This window comes from Cnephaeus nilssonii (assembly GCF_951640355.1).
Source record: "Cnephaeus nilssonii genome assembly, chromosome: 8".
Lineage (NCBI taxonomy): Eukaryota > Metazoa > Chordata > Mammalia > Chiroptera > Vespertilionidae > Cnephaeus > Cnephaeus nilssonii.
Window position 1 is genome coordinate 48,621,278 of NC_137079.1, and position 20,860 is coordinate 48,642,137.

Here is a 20,860-nt window from a genome sequence, read left to right on the forward strand (position 1 = left end):
TCTATTTGTCCAATATCAACTTCCTGAACCCTGGAGGAAAAAAATGTTTTTTGGTAGCTTAAAATCACAACTTTATTGTCTCACACTTCTTGAAATCAGAAGTCCAAAATCAATGTGTTGGTAGAATTGATTTATTTTTTTCTGAAAGATCTGAGGAAAAATTGGATATTTCTCCAAGCATCTGGTTGTTGCTGGTAATCCTTGGTATTTTAAGTTTCAGGAATTTTTCTCCCAATCATTTTTTATATAAATAAAACATATTGTTACTTTCTCCCTTCTTTAACTATAGATAGTGTACTATGGATATTGTTCTATAATGTATTTTACCACTTAGCAATATATCCCAGAAATCCTATATAATAAAAGGCTAACATGCAAATAGACGAAACAACCGAACATCCAGTCATTATGACATACGCTGACCACCAGGGGGTACACTTGGAACATGGAGGATGTCAGCAGCAGGCAGCAGAGCGTGGAACATGGCAGGCATTGTCCGCAGTGGGATGGTGGAACAGGTGAGCAGGGGCACCAGACCAAGGCAGGGCACCAGTTGCTGTCATCAGGGCAAGCCTCTGGTGGTTACTGAAAATTCTTTGCTCCCGCATGCCGCAGTCTGGCCTGGCGCCCAGCGCTGGTCCTGATCGCTCAGCAATCTCAGTGGCTGCCTGCTCCGATCACCCCTGAGGGCTTCTTCACTTCCCCCTGCTCCTGAGGGGCGATCGGGGCAGCAGCCGCCACTCACATCCCCTGCTGTTGCTGGCCCCAATTGCTTCGTGCCATCAGCGAGTGCGAGCGGCAGCAGCAGGAGTGGGGCTGCCAGCAGACAGGGGACCAGGGGCCACAGCGGGAGGGGCCAGGACCTGCCTCTGTACCACCACAGCCTTGCGGCCCACAGTTCCTTTTAAGGTGCACGAATTCATGCACTGGGCACCTAGTATTTCCATAAGACTAGAGAAATATTTCTCAGTTTTTTGTTATAACTATTGAGTAGTATTCCAATAAGTGCTTAGAGCATATGATATTTTTAAAAATCCCTAATTATAATTATTTTTATTTATTTTTAGGTTTTACTTCTAAGAATACTATCCTATATCATAAAAGGGTAATATGCAAATTGAACCTAACTGCAGAACAACCACTCACTATGAAGTGCACTGGCCACCTCTTGGCCTCTTTCCCTGGCTGGCAGGCTCCGATTGCCTGATAGTGAACAGGGAACCGGGGGTGGGAGGCGGGGGACACGGGTGGTGCCAGGCCAAGGTCCTCGCCTTACCTGTCGCCCCACAATTAGAGGTCAACCCGTGGCAGGAGCAGGGCCGGCAAGCAAGTGGGAATGGCCGACCTCTTGGTCCCTTCCCCCAGCCATTAGGTTCCGATCACCCAATGGCAAACAGGGAACCGAGGGTAGGTGGCAGCGTGAGGCATGGCTGGAGAGCGGGCAGAACAGCTGACCTCTCGGTTCCTCCCCCTGGCCAGCAGGCTTCGATCACCCAATGGTGAACAGGGAACCAGGGTTGGGTGGCAGCGGGGGGCGGGGCCAGCTGTGAGCAGCCGTGGAAGATGGCCCTGATTGCACGCCAGGCCTAGGGACCGTACCCAGGCAAGAATTTCATGCGCCGGGCCTCTAGTAATAAATAATGATGTACAAACATAATTTTGTATGTATGGGTACAACCATAGAATAAATCATCAGAAGGAAAGTTGTAAAATGAAAGGGAAATTTCAATTTTTAGATACTATAGGAGATAAATTCCCCTTAATAAGGTTTATATCATTTTACATTTCCAAAAGCTGTGTTTAAGAGTGTCTGTTTTTTTCACAACTTTACAAAGAGAATACACTGTCAATTTTTGGATTTCTGCTAATCAGATAGGTAAAAACAGTTTCTCTTTGTAGTTTTAATTTTTATTTATTTTATGATAAGCAGTTGAGTAAATTTTTATATGTTTTACTAACTTTGATATATCTTAAGACTTGTCTATTGATCTTCTTTATGTAATTGTACCAGTGGATTGTTTGAACTGGTGTTATTGATGTCTAAGAGCCATTTGTTTTACAAAGATCAATTCTTTGTATGTGATAATGGTTTCTATTTTTTTCCTAGTTTGTTGTTTTGTGATTACTCTTTTTCCTAAAAGTCATATAAAATGTATAATTTTATGTAGCCATATATGTGAATATTTAGTTATTTATGGGTTTTTAGTAATTATTAGAAATACCTGTCTTACTTCAATTTATAAAAAAAATTTATATTGTATTTTATTTTTTACATATTTTTATTGATTTCAGAGAAGAGGGGAGAGGGAGAGAGAGATAGAAACATCAATGATGAATCATTGATTGGCTGCCTCTGCATGCCCCACACTGGGGATCAAGCCCACAACCCAGGCATGTGCCCTTGACCAGAATCGAACACAGGACCCTTCAGTCTGCAGGTTGACTCTTTATCCACTGAGTCAAACCGGTTAAGGCAATATTTTAGATGTTTATGATTTTATTTTTTAATACATGTTTTCCACAACTACTGATTTAAAAATTCATCTGTGTCACCAGTGATTCAAGATTCTAACTTATTAAATACTAAGTTGCCAAAAGTGTAAATCCATTTTTATAAATAAAATAAAATTGTAATTTGGAGTATTAATAAATGTTTACATATTTTGATATTAATAAAGGAGGAATAAATGGAGACTTGACTTGGGGTGATAAACCCATATACATATAAAATATACTGAAAATGTATTATAGAATTGTACCAATAAATAAATAAATTAATTAATTAATTAATTAATTAATACACAAAAAAATAAATTAAAAGTTTATACACATTGATAGTTATACCACATCATTCTATTAGCTAAAAGTTCTTAGGTCATTATCTTTAATATTTGTTTTTCCTACCATAAAAAGTTGAGTATAGTTTGAGTCACTCAAGAATCATTTGCATTGCATTTCTTTTCCTGTGAACTGTTTATTAATTTCTATAGTTTATGTCTTCAAACCACTTCACACTAGGTTAATGATGTTTGCATGTCTACATTTAGAAGTTAAGTCTATAGTAGGAATATTAGTTCTTGATTGTCATATGTTATAAAATGTCTTTCCCCAATTAGATTTCTCTTTTCTGTGCTTATGATTTATTTTGCCATGAACTTTTAACATTTTTAATATTTGTTTATCAACTTTATATATTTTTCTTCCCCTTACTATTTCTGGAAGGTTTATTAATCATTTTTAAGTATAGTAGCTTGTAAAGATGATCCATAATCTTTTATTCCCTCATAACAATAAAAAAAATGAAGTCCCTTTTACCCCCTTTCAAGCTTAGTTGACCAATTGACTAGCAATATAATAGCCAATGAAGAATTAGCAAAGGTATCTGATGCAAGCAGAGGCTGAAAAATGCTTTCACTAGGACCCAGACAGGCCTGGACTAGCTGGCTGGATGATGAGAGACATATTCTCCCAGTGTTCATATACATAAGGATAAGGACATCTGAAACCAGTTAACTGATCATCTGAGTGCAGACATGATCAAACCAAATTCAGATCAGGCCCAGAGACAATAAAACTGACCAGCAGAAGAAAAAAACAAGCAAATGGTTGTTATTTTACTATAAGATGTGAAACTGCTTGTCACATAGCAACAGAAAATTGGTATCTGTTATTCTATATTTTAGAGGAATATTTTGATCGCTATTTTATGGTGTGTTTTGTTTTCTGTTTTTGTATTTAATCCTGACCCATTTGAAATTCATCCATACATAGAAATGAGTTTATTTGTTTTTATTGCTTGTGACTAATCAGCTATCTCCACATATAAATTGTTGGCATTATTCCCACTGAGTTAAATGTCATTTTGCTGTGACAAAGACACAAAAAATTGAGAAAGTTTCTAAATTTTCTCTTCTGTTCCACTCATTGATCAGTCTATACATGTGTCAATAACACATCATTGTAACTATATAAGCTTTAAAATACACGTTAATGTCTGGCAGGGTTTCTTTTCTTTCTCACTCTTATTTTTCAGTTTCTTTCTACTTCTTTTTTTTTGCATGTTCTTCCAAATAAGGTTTGTAATAAATTCATCTAACTTCAGAAAAGCTGTGGCAATATAAATGGTTTGTATTTAATTATAAATTGCCTCAAGAAGAACTAATATATCTTGATCTTTATATTTAAGAAAATAAACTGTCCATCTTTCTACTTGTTTGAGTCTCCTTTGTTTCAGATCTCTGGATAAGATTTTTTTTTTCTTGTATAGGTCTGAGATATCTTATTATGGTCACCATTTTTTTTCTTTTTAATATGACTCCATTTTCACCCTAACAAGATATTCTATAGACACAAAATATATAAAAGAGACAAAAAACTTTCAATATATATTTTTTACTAAGATGAAAGGAAAATAAGATAAACCTAGGATAATTGTTGAAAATTAAAAGAAAAAAGGAATATACAAGCAATACTCAGATTTTTTTAAATCTCATTTAACTTTAGGACGGTATGATACTCACAATAGGATAAATTCTTTTGGATATCATATAGAATCAAAAATTATGTTGGAAATAGATTTTTTTTCTGCTTCTTTTTAAGTGAGAGAGAAAGCACTATTTATATAATATTTTCTTTAAAATGTTCAGCCCCAACTGTGTTTCTGCTCATTAGTTTGTCCTCATATAGTAAAAAAGTTATTAGATAGAATGAATGGCCTTATAATAATGGCTAGAATATATATATTCTGCTTTAGCAAACTTAGATATAAACATTTGCATTCCATAGCAGATGGTATAGTCTCAGCCCCATGACAGTAATTATAGAGGCATTTTGTACCATTATGGGTAAGCAAACAAGTATTAAATAGCTTCAGTAATGCATTTGTGACAAAAATAAAACACAAAGCATTTCTGTCCTAATGTGTCAGTTATTACACATAAAGCTCATTGCCATAGACAATAAAATTTTGGATTGATAGAACTCTATAATGTGACAATGCACATGGGAATTATACTACCCATTAATCATGTGTAATGTTAGAATAGAGCAATTTCACATTGAGTTTGTTCTGAATTACATGTTTCTAATAACCGTTTACTTTTACTATATTTCATGTGCCTAACAGAGAAGACAGCTATATTTTCTATTATACCTATTAACCACACGTTTCATCTGAAAAATCAATAATCAACTATATAAAAGGACATCCTGATAAAATACACTGGCATAATATTATCAAATTTCAGAGTTTTAGTCATGCATGAGAAATCATAATGAAATCATTCACACTTGAGTTTAAAATTACATGAATAAATAATGGCTGTATTTCCTTTGATAAATCATACATTGAAAACCATTATCAACCAATATATCCAGACATTTTGCTGAGATGTTAAGGTATACAAAGATAAACATACAATTTATTTCCTTACAGAACTTTCAGTCTAGAGAAGTAAATTTTAAAACATATGTGTTAATGTAGTAAATGCAAATAGTTTTCAATTAAAAATGCATTATTTTCTTTCCATTATTATCAGTTAGTTATAAACTGTGTAATCTTGAACTGTTGGCCTTATAGAAATGAAAATTATTCTCAATTAGTTATTTGAAATTTACAAACATTGGTAGAAAAGCACAAGCAACATAGAAAGAAAAGAAAAAGTGAACCAGGCAAAACATTGGATGTACAATATCTATTACAAATTTCAAAGTAGATCCAGAGACATATAAGCCTGAAACAGACTGTCAGATCTCAGAGAGAAGGCAAAGGTGGGTGTCTGGGTGGGAAGAGATTAACCAAAGAACTTGTATGCATATATGTATAACCCACGGACACTGACAATAGGGTGGTGAAGACCTGGAAAAGAGGGTGGGGGCAGGTTAGAAGGGGTCAAAAAAGGGAACATACGTAATATTTTCAACAATAAATTTAAAAATAAAAAACAAATTTCAAATATAGACAATTTCACATTTAAGAATCTTTGATTAATTTTCTTTCAGGTGTATAGTTTATATACAATAAAATATATACCAGATTTTATTGCCTTTTATGACATTGTATGACATTTTACAAGTTCAAGATTTGAATCTGCTAGAAATTAGAACACCTCCTCAAAGAAAACACATGCACACATACACATATGATCATCCTCTTTAAAAATTATTCTCGTTCTAAAACCAAGGACAAGATGAGAAGGACTTTCCAATAAAAACAAATGTACAAACAGAACTCACATTGCTGCAAATGTTCATCTTTCTTATTTTGATAAAAGCCCATATTATATGGTTGTGTAGGCAAGTACCTGGATAGATGAGGTAGCAGAATTCTGAAGTCCTCTTCTTTGCTACAGTTTTCCTAGTTAAATAGGAAACAACATCATCAATTAAATGAGATGAACTGGGAAGCAGAATTAGTGGCTGAGAAGATGTAAAAGATGTGAACTAGTCCCCCAGGAGAGTGGTGCAGTGAACAAAAGTAAAATAAGATTTTGGGGTCGCTATAAGGGCACACTTGTGATTGCCAGATTGCATTAAGGATACACTTTCATTTTTGTAAGTATAAATTATAAGTGACAATGAGCAAGGCTGTATACTATTCTTTATTCAAGTTCTACTGCAGATATTTGGATGTTGATTAAGCAGAAATTGTATTTAATTAGGGTTGTTTTGACACCTGAGCATACAAACTAATAATAGTTGAAAGTATATGAAAGGCAGTGATAATAACAATTGACCAGGACACTACAGCTTTTACTAGTAGTAAAGAAAATATGTAAAATTAGATATAATGTAATGGACCACATATATTCATGAAATTGAAGGAGGGAGGAAATTTTTTAATTTAGTAAGCTGGAGAAAATATATTCAAAATATAGAAAGCAATGACCAGCAAGTGGAATGCATGCAGTTGTAATTATGAACAATGTGCTGCCATTTTTAAAGAGAAATTTTTTAGGTATGACCACACAGTAACTGGTCCTGAAAGAATAAATAACTAGATCATAGAGTAAAACAAATGCAAGGCCCTGAGTGTCCAGACCGTTAGAAGAACCTTCTACTTGTTACCAGAAAGCCACGTGAGTCAGAGGGAACTCTCTCCTCTGTGGCTCTTGTCACACTTGAGAGAAAGAATTCAGACAAGTGACAGGAAGCAGTATTGAAACAAAACAGGAAAAATTATCAAGAATAAACTTGGCATAAAACACAAGTGGGCAATTCAGCTAGTCTGGGTGCCCTACCTGGTGGGGGTTCAAGGGTTTTATACTTTCTCCCCTAAAGGTATCAAAGTTCCTCTGCCAGATAGAGAAAATTGCTGTTTTAAATTTAATTCCATTTAACAAATTCATGTCCATCAACATCCAAAACCAAACTTCAATCTTTCTTCCCTGAAACCTGCCCTTTTTTTTCACTTACAGTTTTCCCCTCTCACTTGATGGCAACTCCACTTTTACACTTATTTAAATGCAAAAGGGTGGAGTTATATTGATTTTCTGTCTTTTAGAAACATGATCAATATGTCAGCAAAACCTGTGGGCACTGCTGTGAAAACATACCTAAACTCTAACCACTGCTCATCACTCTGATTTTTTTGGTCCAAGCCAACAGCAAGGCTTTTCCAGATTATCCTAGTAGCCTCTTTCTACCTTTTGCTCCCCTATAGTCTATTCTCAACAGTGTCTAAATTGATACTTTTTAAATTTTTTTTAATTCTTTATTGTTTAAAGTATTACATAAGTCTCTTTTTTCCACCATTGACCACTCCCCGGCCACCCCCAACCCCCAGCACCTACCATCACCCACCACTGTCTGTGTCTATTGGTTATGCTCATATGCATGCATACAAGTACTTTGGTTAATCTCTTACCCCCCTTCCACCCTCTCCTGCCTTCCCTCTGAGGTTTGAAGGTCTGTTCGATGCTTCTATGTCTCTGAGTCTATTTCTGTTCATCAGTTTATGTTGTTTATTACATTCCACAAATAAGTGAGATCATGTGATATTCATCTTTCTCCGACTGGCTTATTTTTCTTAGCATAATGTTTTCCAATTCCATCCATGCTGTAGCGAATGGTAAGAGTTCCTTCTTTTTTCCAGCAGTGTAGTATTCCATTGTGTAGATGTACCACTGTTTTTTAATTCACTCATCTGCTGATGGGCACTTAGGCTGTTTCCAAATCTTAGCTATTGTAATTTGTGCTGCTATGAACATATATATGGGGTGCATATATCCTTTCTGATTGGTGTTTCTATTTTCTTGGGATATATTCCTAGAAGTGGGATTATTGGGTCAAATAGGAGTTCCAGTTTTAATTTTTTGAGGAAACACCATACTGTTCTCCACAGTGGCTGCACCAGTCTGCATTCCCACCATCAGTGCACAAGGGTTCCTTTTTCTCCGCATCCTTGCCAGCACCTGTCATTTGTTGATGATAGCCATTCTGACAGGTGTGAGATTGTTGTTTTGATTTGCATCTCTTGGATGATTAGTGACTTTGAGCATGTTTTCATATGTCTTGGCCTTCTGTATGTCCTCTTTTGAAAAGTGTCTATTTAGGTCCTTTGCCTAGAATGATACTTTAAAATTGTGAGCCGGCCAATGTCACTATTACACCTAAATCCCATAGTGATTCCTCATTTTATGCAAAGAAACAGCCAAAGTGGGTGTAATAGGCTACAGATCCTACTTGTTCGGCCTCCCATTATCTCACAGACTTAACCTCCTAGTACTTTCCTCCTGATTACTCCATCCAGCCACCTTAGCCCTTTAATGTTTCTTGAACAACCTAAGAGGAGTCCTTTCTGAGGCCCTGTGCTTTGTCTATTTCCTCTGTCAAGAATGCTCCTCTTCATATTCATGTGGCTAACACTCTGGCTTCCTTCAAATCTTTGCTTAAATCTTACCTTACTAGTGAAATCTTCCCTTTCCATTCTATTTAAAATGAAATAACAACCTGTTTCTCATATCATTTCCTCATCCCAGTATTACTGACCCAATTCATCCTCCTCAAGTTTTCTAAAACATTTATTTTAATATACTAAATTATGTATTCATGGCCTTATTCTTTATTGTATATAACATTTTAATAATAAACAGAAAATAGACTTCTTATAAATACAGAATCATTTAGAGTATGGGAACTTGCTCTTCTAACCTGATTATTAGATGATAAGGCCTTTACTGTCAATGTTATGTAATTCAGAGAAATGTTTGCTGCTGTCAGGTAAATATATTCCATTGATGACAAAACATTTTTAAAGAAATATTTACTGTAAAAATAACAATTCCAATGAGGCCTCATACACAGTACATCACATCAAACATTCCATGTACAGCCTCCCATTAGATCATATGTTGAAGTTAGGCATGACCCCCTTAAGTTAGGCATGGCCAAATAACTAATTTTGAACAATGATTTGTAGACAGATACTATGTCTTCTCATGCTGTGATAATTGGCAACCTTCTAGAGTGGAGAGAGTGATTCAGCTGAGTAACACTGTAGAGCAACTTTCTTCCGCACCAACCTGCCTTGGTTATGTCCTGTGAGAGATAAAATATTTATTGTGCTAAGGTGCTTCATTCTCAGTGTTGTTTTCAGTGATAATCTATCCTGAATAATTCAATCAGGAAGACAAGAATGGTGCTATATTTTCCCTTTGATGTTTTTAAGCCACAGTGTAAAACCACCTCTCTGAAACAATGTTTGTGGGGTTTATTTATTTATTTACTTATCCTTACCCGAGGACATTTTTCCATTGATTTTTTTTTAGATAGAGTGAAAAGGCAGGGGAGAGACGGGAGAAAAAAACATTGATATAAGAGAGACACATTGATTGGTTGCCTCCTGCATTCACCCGGATGGGGGCTGGGATCCAGTCTGCAACCAAAGTATGTGCCCTTGACCAGAATCAAAACCAGGACCCTTCAGTCATTGGTTGACACTCTAGCCACTCTATGACACTCTGAGCCAAACTGGTTAGGGTGGGTTGTTGTTTTTTTTATGTTTTGTTTTTGTTGTGTTTTGATGTGGTATTTTACGAAGAAACTTAAGTAGGTATACATACACATGAACCCATTTTATGAACTCAGATATTTGGAGAGGTGTTTTGCTTCAAATCAAAATATGAATTGATGAAGTACAAAAAAAATTTGACCACAGGTTTAGTCATAAACTATCAAGAAATCACTTTCCTTGTCACCTCTCTGTGTATATATAAGGTTTGGGACTGAGGAGTTGGAAAATAGAGTTGTGGACTGGTTTATTAAGTCCAAGAAACTGTTAAAAACTCTAGATATGGTTCAAACTAATAACTTATTTTGTGATTATACCTTTCTGACTTAATAATATAAAGGAGATGGAGGTAGATAAGAACAAAAATACTTTAATTAAAGGAGTGATAGCCAAAACTCAGGGATCTGTTTCAGACCATAAATCCAGATAATTAAGCCTTTGGCTTGATGAATGTTTAATAACTTAATTCAGTCTGTATGCGTTATTTAGGTATATTTTTCTGATGACTTTAAATAATTTTATCAAACAGTTTCTTAGGTCTTCAAGTTTTATGGTTTTAACAATAAGAGAGCAACATTAGTGTAAAAGTATTTCTTACCCTTGAGAAATAGACAGATTTCTCTGCTCATTATAAAAAGGAATGAAAATGTTGATAGATGGTATTTACTCATTACCTCAATTAATACTTTCATTCAGTCAAATGTTTTCATGTGCTTAGTTTGTGAAAGGCACTTTACTAGGTACCTAGGAGTATCAGTGAGCAAAAGAGAAAATACTACTTTTGAATATTTATTTCTATGAGTCACAGCTAATTATATTATCTGGCTAAAGTTTTGAAAAAATATAAGGATGTCATAAAATGTAAAAATCAACAGAATTTGAAAACATGCAATGAATAACGCAATGCAATTAAAAGCATCATTTAATCATTTTCAGTTTTTAAATAAATGCAAATGAATAGATGAATAAAAGGAAATCTTATAGACTATGACTTAAAGTAATGGATTGAGAGTAATAATATTAATAATAATAAGGAGGAAAAGAAAAAGAGAAGGAGGAATCCTTTTGATAGGTAGGTTAAAAGTCATTTTGTGATGTGTTTATTTACCAGCCTCCAAATGCACAACTTCAAAATAGAAAGTATTAACTTTTCTGACTTACAATGTGGAGCTAAATGAAGAAGAAGTTAGATAGAAAATAAATAGACTAAGTGACCATAAGCATTTGGAATAGTTAACATATTAGCCCCACCTCTAAAAGTGGATTTGGTCTATGACTTTCATTATTTTATCTATTAAATATTTTTCCCATTAAGTTAATTCAAATGTTAGTTATGCATAGTTAACCTCATTCATCAGTGGTTACTTAAGCAAGCAGAATTTGTATGGGCAGTGCTTTGCTGCATATGGGATGTGAGGGCCAAGAAATTTTCTCTTAATTTACATCCAGATCCATAAATCTCTTCCCAGTTCACCATTCACCAAATGAAAGGTCACCATAGATATATCATATGACCCATGTTTCTCTTCTCAAATAATATATTAGGTCAATAAATGTTTATTACACAAATACTTTCTGGAGAACACAGTATTAAACATGATACCAAATAAGATTGGTACATCCTGCCAAATAAATAGATGTACCATCTGCTTTCAGAAATCTCTCTTTTAGTGCTTACAGGAAAGAAAAAATATTCAAGCGTGGCAAACCCTCTCTGGGCAAGTAGGAGCACTGTGCCTGATGGCCAATTATCTTGACCATTTATTCACATCACACAATCCATTACACACCAAGCATGTGCCAAGCACTGAGTTCAGCACTAGAATTGTAAAACTGAAAATACATCTCTCATGTACTGCTATCAAGGAAAGCAGAACTTTCAGTGTTTGACTTTTAACAAATAAGGTAAAATAATATAATAAATGGCCCAGTGATGAGGCTCAGAGGTTGACCATCGACCTGTGAACCAGGAGGTCTCAGTTTGATTCCCGGTCAGGGCACATGCTTGGGTTGTGGGCTTGATCCCTAGTATGGGGCCTATAGGAGGCAGCCTATCAATGTTTCTCTCTCATCAATGATGTTTCTAACTCTCTCCCTCTCTCCCTTCCTCTCTGGAATCAATAAAAGTATATTTAAAAACAACAACAACAATAATAAATATATTTAATTCAGTAAAGATGTTTACATAATGCAGGGAGCCCATAGGAAAAGGACCTTCTATATCAGTGAAGGGGTTAAAATAAATAAAACTTCACAAAGATAGTAACATTGGATTAAAACTTATAAACAATAAAAGGGGTAGATTTATAAGAAAATGCAACAACATGTACTGAAGTGTGGAATATTAAAGAGCCTGGAAAGTTTATAAATAAATCAATCATGTATTATATTTTGAAAATATATTTAAGGAGAAAAGAGGTAATTTCAGGACATTCAGAGCAAGATCCTGAAAACTTTATATGTAAAAACTCAGATCCGAGGAATTCTTGGTATATGAAAGAGGAAGAATTTGATATTTTCTTCAAAATTTTGCTTCAGTTTGGGTGTCTTTTATATTAACATTGTCTGGTACATGTTGACATACTAAGTAGAGTGAAAAGTGTTTTAAGAGTTAAATGCTATATTCATTCAGTTGGAAATGTATGGTAAATTATTACATATATGAGTCAATAGTTAATTAGTGAGCTATAAGCTAAAGACTAAAATTCAGGTCTCAGCTTATACATGCTAAAGAAATCATGAATGAGAACCATTAGGGAGCATATAAAGGATACTGTTACTCTATATCTATATATATAACAGCCTAAGCCACCTTACAACCATCTGACCTTTTGACCAGTAGTTATGATGCCCAATAACCACCAGGGGGCACACACTCAATGCAGGAGCTGCCGAGCTGTGGTGACTTGGCAGCTGTGCTTCTCGGGTGATGCACCTGGAACCAGCGAGAAGGGAGCCTGATTCCGGGGTGCATCACCCGAGAACCACCCTCTCGCAATCTGGGACCCCTTGAGGGGTGTCGGAGAACCAGTTTTGGCCTTATCCCCGTAGGCCAGACTGAGGGACCCCACAATGCACTGGGATTCTAGTAATACAATAATAAGCTGCACTTATTTAAGTATAAAACTTTAATAATTTGACCTATATTTGTATATAAGTGAAACAATCACCCTAATAAAGAAAATAAATATCTTCATCAACCCCAAATTTTTTTGTGAGCCTTTTTAATTCTTCCCACACCCTTCAGCCCTCTCCTCTCCATCCCTGGGCAAGCACAAATTTGCTCTTTGTCACAGTATGAGAGTATGACTTTTCTAGAATTTTCTAGAATTGGAACCAAATAAAATGTATTACATTTTGTCTAGCTTCTTTCATTCTGCATAGTTATTTGAGGTTCATTTACATTGTAACTTCTGTCAATTATTCATTTTAGTATCATTGAGTAATATATAATTGCATAGATATACCATTGTTTGTCTAGTCAACTGTTTTAGACTATTTCAAATAAAGCTCCTAAGAGCTGTAATGAGCAAACATTTGAATAAACATGTGTTTTTATTTCTCTTGTATAAATTCCTAAAGTATAATGAAGGTATTATGTAGTCAGTGTATGTTTAATTTAAAGTATTGAACCTAAAAAAATTAATCAAGTAATTGTGACACTGATCTAAGTGCACATGCACACACACACACACACACACTCACACACACATAAATACATAGATATATAAGAACCAATTGATCATTTTTATTTCATTGAAATTAAAACTTTCTGCTTTTCTAAAGATAATGTAAAGAGAATAAAAAGACACATACTAGAAAAATATTCACAGATTATACATATATATATATATATATATATATGATAAATGCCTTTATCCAGATTATATGAAGAATTTTAAAAAATGAAAAAATGTTTCCCAATATAGACAGTTCAAGATTTCAATAGATACTTCAATAAGAAGATATGACCACTTTGGTGACAGTTGAACCAGTATAGTAAGGGATGTTAATATGGGGAGGTGATGCATGGGTGAAGGCAAGTGGGAAATGTGTGTTTCACCTCATGTGCTCTAAACCTGAAAGTGCTCTAAAATATAAATTCTAGTGTGTATATATATATATATATATATATATATATATATATATATACACACACACATACACTAGTGGCCTGGTGCATGAAATCCGTGCACACTGAAAGGGAATTAACCTTTTGCACTCGGATGTCGAGTGTGACTCGACACGGTTAGCATTAGAATAAAGGAATCGAGAAAAAAGCAAGCGAGTGCAAAGGGTTAATTAGAGGAAATATTTTAAGATTGCTGTTTGTCCTTTCTCTATAATAGAAGTGTGAGAGATGAAAGAAAATTAGTAAAATGTATATGAAAATCTTCCTCCTGTCAAAGTCTGGGGCATACTGTGGGACCCAAAGTCAAGTCCCCACCCACCCACACGTGCCTTGAAATCTCACAGGACCAAGACCCAGCTGGCCCCACCCCCAACAAGCCTCACCAGGCAGGGGTTGCAGACTCACATCCCCCATCAAGCCCCACCGGGCAGGGGTTGTGGCCTCAGATCCACCATCAAGCCCTGCCAGGCAGAGGGTGCAGCTTCAGATCCCCTGTCAAGCCCCACCAGGTGGGGTGCATGGATTCAGGTCCCCTGGCCCAGCCCAGTGCCACACAGACTCAGGTACCTGCTGATCGGTCATTACAGCATCACAGTATGATGACCATTTGCATATTAGCCTTTTATTATTATGATATATACTAGAGGCCCGGTGCACGAAATTCATGGACTGGGGGGGAGGGGGTGTCCCTCAGCCCAACCTGCACCTTCTCCAATCTGGGACACCTCAGGGAATGTCTGACTGCCTGTGGGATCGGGCCTAAACCAGCAGTAAGACATCCCTCTCACAATCCTGGACTGCTGGCTCCTAACAACTAGCCTGCCTGCCTGCCTGCCTGATTGCCCCTAACCACTTCTGCCTGCCAGCCTGATCATTCCCTAACTGCTCCCCTGCTGGCCTGATCACCCTCCCCTGACGGCCTAATCTTGCCCTCAACTGCCCTTCCCTGCTGGCCTGATGGCCCCTAACTGCCTCTGCCTGCCTGATCACTCCCAACTGACCTCCCTGCAGGCCTGATCTTGCCCACAACTGCCCTCCTCTGCTGGCTAATTTGGTTCTGATTGGTCAGTTTCTATGCCAGTCAGCATCTCTGGGCCTATCAACGGGGCCTGATCAGAAAGACGGGGCTGATCAGCAACCCTGGTGGATGCCTGGAGAGAAATGGAGGCAGGGTTGCTGGCCAAGCCCAGAGAGAAAGAGAGAGGCAAGTGATGATAAAAAGCTGCCACAGAGGCTACAGATCAGACCCTGCTTCTCCCTTCAGGCCTGTCTCTGGGTCTGATTCACAGCCCCCTTAGCAGTCAGTGCTGGGTCACCATGCCTGCAGCCAGCCATAGCAGTCAGTGCTGACTTCTGGTTAGTTGAGCCTCTGGTCATTGTGGATGTGATGGACCCAGGGTTTTTATATATTAGAATATGAATGGCCAAAAACAACATTAAAAAAATGCTGAAAACCATCAGTTATTAAGAAAATGCAAAATTAAAACCACAATGTGTATACTTATTAGAATGGGTAAAATTTAAATGCCTAACAATAACAAATGTTGGTGAGGATGTGGAGGGACTGACACTTTCTATACTACTGGTAAAAAAAAAAAAGGAAAATGGTGCAATCACTTTGGAAAACGGTTTGGAGCCACCAATTTGTGTTTTTTTGTTTGTTTAGTTGAATATATATACATATACATACATACACACACACACACACACACACACACACACACACACATACTAGAGGCCTGGTGCACGAAATTCGTGCATGGGGGCGGGTGTCCCTCAGCCCAGACTGCACCCTCTCTAATCTGGGACCCCTTGAGGGATGTCCGACTGCCCGTTTAGGCCTGATCCCACTAGGATCAGGCCTAAACGGGCAGTCGGACATTCTTCTCACAATCCAGGACTGCTGGCTCCCAACTGCTCGCCTGCCTGCCTTCCTGATTGCCCCTAACCGCTTCTGCCTGCCAGCCTGATCACCCCCTAACCACTCCCTTGCCAGCCTGATTGATGCCTAACTGCTTCCCTGCCAGCATGTTTGCCCCTAACCTCCCTCCCCTGCAGGCCTGGTCACCCCTAACTGCTCTCCCCTACAGGCCTGGTCACCCCTAACTGCCCTCCCCTGCAGGCCTGGTACCCCCCAACTGCTCTCCCCTGCAGGCCTTGGTCCCCGCCAACTCCCCTTCCCTGCAGGCCCGGTCACCCCCAACTTCTCTCCTCTGCCGGCCTGGTCACCCCTAACTGCCCTCCCCTGTTGGCCTGATTGCCCACAACTGCCCTCCCTTGCAGACCTGGTCCCTCCCAACTACCCTCCCCTGCTGGCCATCTTGTGGTGGCCATCTTGTGTCCACATTGGGGCAGTCATCTTTGACCACATGGGGTCAGCCATCTTGTGTGTTGGAGTGATGGTCAATTTGCATATTATCCTTTTGTTAGATAGGATTAGGTAGGATAGAGGCCTGGTTAATGGGTGGGGTCAGCTGGTTTGACCTGAAGGGTGTCCCGAATTTGGGTGGGGGTTCCCTTGGGGCATGGGGTGGCCTGGGTGAGGGGCCTGTGGTGGTTTGCAGGCCGTCCACGCCCCCTGGCAACCCAAGCAGAGGCCCTGGTATCTGGGGTTTATTTATCTTCTATAATTGAAACTTTGTAGCCTTTAGCAGAGCCAAGCCTCCTGCTTGCTCCATGGCCACAGCCATTTCTGTTGGGATTTATTTATCTTCTATAATTGAAACTTTGTAGCCTTAAGGGGAGGCCAAGGCAGGACAGGGCTGCCAAAACTTGGCTTCTTCCATCGCCAGGGGCAACTCAGGCCTCCTGCTCTCTCCAGCTCCGTGGCTGCCACCATTTTTGTTGGGATTTGTTTATCTTCTGTAATTGAAACTTTGTAGTCTTAAGTGGAGGCCAAGGCAGGCCAGGGCAGGCAGAAAGCTTGGCTTCCTCCAATGCCAGGGAAGCCCTAACTGCTCTGGAGAGAGCAGGAGGCTTGGGCTTCCTCCAATGCCAGGGAAGCCCAAGCCTCCTGCTCTCTCCATGGCCACAGCCATCTTTGTTGGGTTAATTTGCATACTTGCTCCTGATTGGCTGGTGGGCGTGGCATGTGGGCGTAGCACAGGTGCAATCAATTTGCATATTACTCTTTTATTAGATAAGATGTATGTATATTATTTATATCAGAAAGGAAGGGAGAGGGAGACAGAGATAGAAACATCAATGATGAGAATCATTGATCAGCTGCCTCTTGCTCGCACCCTATTGGGAATTGAACCCACAACCTGGGCATGTGCCCTTAGCAGGAATTGAACCTGGGACCCTTCAGTCTGCAGGTCGATGCTCTATCCATTGAGCCAAAGCAGCTAAGAACCACCTATTTGATTTAAATCTATATTCTTCTTTGGTGTATGTGAACTGTTTGGGAATTCTTAATATAATTTTTCAATTAGATTCAATTTGTTATAAAGATATGTAAATAATGATTCAAGGTTCTGTGTGGCTTGCAAACTTCCTACAACTTTCTTATGATACAGCATAATTATCAAGAAAAAACATCCCTCACTAGAGTAGAAAGAGTAGTATAAAAATATTGTCTAATAGACACGATTTACCATCTGGATTAAGAAAAAGACATATTAAGGTCAGTTCAAGTATCCTGTATTATAAAGGGCAGTTAACTTTGAAATTAAAAGTACAGAATACCAGATTCACAAACTCAGTGACCTTAGCTGAGTTTCTGAAGAACTCAACTATTATTATAATTATTATTACATTATATTAATTATGTTAAATAAGTTATGATAAATAAATTATATTCCATGTACAGAGAACACAGTGGTGGTTACCAGAGGGGAAGGGTTTGAAAGGTGGGCAAAATGGGTGAAGGGGTACAATTAATTGTATGGTGGCAAATGGTAACTAGACTTTTGGTGGAGATCACACTGTAGTGTATACACATGTCAAATTATAATGTTGTATACCTGAAACTCATGTAAATTAGTTACATACCAATTTTACATCAATTTAAAAATGAAAGTGAGTGTCAACAAATCAATGCCAACTTATTAAATTATTGACTTGCTTTGTTTTCTAAGCAAATAGCTTAATTTTTTCAGCAATTTGAAGCATTTTTTTTCTGCTTATAAACCCAGCCTCACTCTCAGCTTTACAAAAGCATTTCTCACCAGTTCCCCAGGAAATTAATAGACATGCTGTGAATAATATGTTCTTTAATTAACTATAGGCAGAGAAAACTGAGTTCAACAAAGCAGACTTCTTTATTGTCAAACATCAAACAGCTTTTAATTTGCTATACTGTGTTATGACACTCCTAGGGTGAGACCAGTTTGGCAGTGTTTTATAAAATTACTTAAAAACAAACAAATAAAAATCTCTCATTGGATGAAGTATCCCATACAAGTAACCCAAACTTTGTACCTGTACCATCCCTCAGATAGGAGACAGATAGAACATTTCTGTGGTATCTCCAGCTCCAAACTTGTGATCCAAGTTTAGTAATTGGTCTCTAACTTTAAAGCCTCACTTTTTTCCGAATATATGAAAATTGGATTTGTTATCTACAATCCCTGTCCTTAAGATTCAACCTGGATAAACGAATAACACCAAGTCATTTAGAAGGGCAGTCTTGCCTCATATTTGTCACTTATTTACCCTAAAACCAAAACTGTGCAGTTTCTCAATATCTGAATACAGAGTGTAATGCTTAATTTTGCGTGTCAATTTGACTAGACTAAGGAATGCCCATAGGTGGTGAAACATTATTTCTGGGTGTGTCTGTGGGGGTGCATCTGGAAGACATTAGCATTAGAAACAATAAACTCAGTAAAGAAGATTGTCCTAGCCAATTCAGGTAGGCATTGTCCAATCCACTGAAGGCCTTAATAGAATAAAAAGGCAAGTGTGCTCTCAACTTAAGCTGAGACATCGATCTTCTCCAGCTATACTCCTGGTTCTTGGGCCTTCAGAAATAGACTGAGACTTGAACCATTGGCTCCCTGGCCTTTGGGCTTGAACTGGAAGGACAGCACCAGCTTTCTGGGCCTCCAGCTTGTAGGTATCAGATGGTAGATCATCCCCACCTTCAGAATTGCAAGAGCCAATTCCTCATAATAAATACCTTTCTATATATATCTCTATACATCATATCAGTTGTCTCCCTGGAGAACCCTGGCTAATATACAGACCTTCTTAATACATGTTATATTTCATAATATTGCCATCTTGGCCATTTTTCAAGACAATAATTATACTGGAACCCAATTGTTCTCAAGATTCATCACCATATGATAGCTCTCCCCATGGATCTTGTTACCACCTCATATTATTTTATCTCTGATTTTAAAATTCAAATATCCAACTCTTTTTTTTTTTTTAATTTTCTGTCTTTGAAGAAACTTCAACACCTCCCTCACATCTCATTTCCTCTCCATCTAGGCTAATAAATCTAGTTCCTTTTTTCTTCCACCTCCCATAACATGCAAAATGTCCTTGCTTTAAAACAAATGGATTGGAATTAAAACTTTTGAAATAGTAGATTATTTTTCATTTTCTCCCATATCAGTTACTGATCTCTTTAATAACTCTTAATTTAAAAATTATAATTTGCCAGGTATTTCTATAAGAGCTGGGAAAACAAGAGATTTATATTTCTGTACTCACAGAGCTGACATTTCAGTGGAGAAGAAAGACAACATAAGCAAGATAAGTACAGTATATTAAACAGTTTTATGTTGTAAAGAGAGAAATAACATAACAAGAGGGTATATGAAATGTGCAGGAGCAGGTTGAAATTTTAGGTAGGGTGGGCAGAGTACTCTTTACAATGATGGTAAGGTTGCATAGAAATTTGAAGGATGTGAGGGAGCTTATCATGCTAATCTAGATAAAAATCAGTGAGAGAGAGAAAAAAAAACTAAAAGAAACATCCAGTACAGAGAAGAACTTACCTAGTAAATAATGCCTTGTATCTTTCCCATGATATTTTAGTATAATCATGATAGAAAGAAAACCCTGAAATTTTTTAGAGAAAATAAAAGGTTTGGTTAAGAAGGAAAATCAAATTAGACTATATAATTTTAAATTAAATTTATTGGGGTGACATTGGTTAATAAAATTATATAGCTTTCAAGTGCAGATTTCTATGATACATGATCTGTATATTGAATTGTGTGCCCACAACCAAAGCCAAATCATCTTCCATCACCATGTATTTGGTTCCCTTTATACTTTACTGTACCTTAACTCCCTCTTCCCCCTGGTAACCACCATATTGTCTGTGTCTATGAGTTTCAGTTTTAAATCTCACAGATGAATGAAATCATATGGTTCTTAGTTTTTTCTAACTTGTTTCACTTAGCATAATATTTTCAAAGTTCGTCCATGTTGTCACAATGGCAGTATTTCAATTTTCATGGATTGGAAGAATTAACATAGTTATAATGGTCATGTAACCCAAAGCAATATATATATACATTTAATGCAAACCCCATCAAAATCCCAATGTCATTTTCCAAGAAATAGAACAAAAAATCATCAGATTTGTATGAAACCACAAAAGATCCCAAATACCCAAAGCAATCCTAAGAAAAATGAACAAAATTGGAGGTATTACACTACCTGACAAAATTATACTAAGGTGCAATGATAATCAAAATAGCATTGTATTGGCAGAATAACAGACACACAAACCAATGGAATGGAATTGAGAGCCCAGA